The sequence below is a fragment of the Dipteris shenzhenensis genome, chromosome 14 (assembly GCF_047967505.1).
Source record: "Dipteris shenzhenensis isolate YYH24624 ecotype China chromosome 14, Dip_SZ_1.0, whole genome shotgun sequence".
In the NCBI taxonomy this organism is placed as follows: Eukaryota; Viridiplantae; Streptophyta; class Polypodiopsida; order Gleicheniales; family Dipteridaceae; genus Dipteris; species Dipteris shenzhenensis.
The window spans coordinates 18,475,521-18,477,263 of NC_141609.1; the positions used below are offsets into that span (position 1 = coordinate 18,475,521).

Sequence of the window (1,743 nt, forward strand, 5' to 3'; positions counted from 1 at the left end):
GCAGGTTCAGAGGAAGCCCCAACATCTCGGAGAATAGCGTAGAAATAGCGAAGCAACAGGAATGAGGGCGGAGAGAAAAGGGGAACGGCCAGCAGCATGCACAGAACATGTCCTTGGACACGTGTCAAACTCCTAACGACACGTGTGCACCTCCTGCAAAGAAACTTGCCACGTCAATTTCCTTTTTGAAAGGAAGTGGCCTTTACTAAAGCCTTCCAGGAGAGAAGCAGCAGCAGTAGCAGCAGTTCACGAGGAGATCTCACAGGAGAACATGGGAGGACGCAACCGTAAATACTCTTACAAGGGCTCCGGCACCAACGACCAGGGCAACCACTACTGCTCGCGCGACTATGGAGCCTCTGCGCCTAACCAGAACGCCTACCACTACTCCAACCAGGACGGCTCCTACTACTACTCCAACCCCGACGGCTCCACTTACCACAACTCCGGCAACGGCTCCTCCCGTTACACCCCTCCCCCTGCCTCCTCCAGGTTAGCCCTCCTTCCTCTGTTTTGCCCCCCTCCTCTCTTTTCTGTGTCCGTTACGTGTTTTATCATCGGCGAAGACAAAGGAGGCCGCATCTGGTCAGAGGGAGAGAGAGATCATGTTCTGTCGGCTCACCTCTCATCTTTGTCTTCCCCGTGCATGACCCCTGCGCAGGCATGCTTGGCAGGCTTGCCCCTCCGCCGCTTCTCCTTTTCTCATTATTGAATGCGTCTCCACTTGTCGACGAGTTAGGAGCAGACATGTTTGTTGGGTTCACCCCCACTTTCTAAATGACCTCTGATGTGTCCATGGATGCCCACATCTTGATATGCATGTATTGCCCACATGCTGACTACCTGCGTCCTGACGTGCATGACTTGTACATTGCTGTGTCCATGTCTAGGGTATTAACGAATCAAGCTTCCTTACAAGCCAAGCTTGATGTGGCTTCCTCGGAGCCCCTGCTACTGCTTATGATTCCTGAAACTTGTTTTTGTAGGTTCAACCTCTATTTAAGTCTAATTTTGTAGGAGCAAAACAACACAGTATTACATTCATGCTAGTCCCAGATTTGTTGGCTTTTTTGGGGCTGAGTATTGGATGTGTCAGTGCCTAACCATGAGTTGGTTCTAACTAGGTTATGTGTGGTTGTAGCTGAAAAGGCGTACCCTCGGAGAATGACAATCAGCGTGCATCCAACCTTTTGAAGTTTTTGATACTCTGGTAGAATGTAACTTGACTTTGTAAGATTGGATATGTTCTAGTCTTATGAACGTATATATATTGCGACATATTGTATGAATCTAGTCAGTGATATATGATGCAACGCTTTATTGTTTACGCTTTTCAGTGAGACTATGTTTATCTTATCATCCTTAGTGCTTCAGTCTTCTATTCTGCATTTTTTCAGTTCTAGCTTAGCCATGCTGATCCATTCTTCACCATAGTAAGATGCTCTTTAGTTGTCTGATTTCATGTTTTAGTGCCAAGATATGAATTGTGCATTGAATACTTGGAGGCAGTCTATGTGCACCCATTTCGATTGCCCCTGTCATATGTCTACGCAATTCTGCCTTGTTTTTTAGGCCTTCTTATATTAGTGGAATTTTAAGGTTGTCGTATAATACAACAAAACCAAAACTGTATTGATGTGAAAGTAGGGATGTTGATGATGGTTGGATCTATTGTAGTGCATAGAGCTTCATTTTTGTGAAGATTTTTGTTTACATATACTATAGTTCAAAGGTGTGGCTGGT

General features: G+C 46.0%; 1 long non-coding RNA gene across 1 annotated transcript; it reads left to right on the plus strand.

Moving 5' to 3' along the window:
• Positions 1-204: 204 nt before the first annotated feature.
• Positions 205-1,356, plus strand: LOC147894290 (uncharacterized). The gene is made up of 2 exons (XR_015542135.1): positions 205-492; positions 1,142-1,356. It is a non-coding gene; the product is annotated as an uncharacterized LOC147894290 (long non-coding RNA).
• The last annotated feature ends 387 nt before the right edge of the window (positions 1,357-1,743 follow it).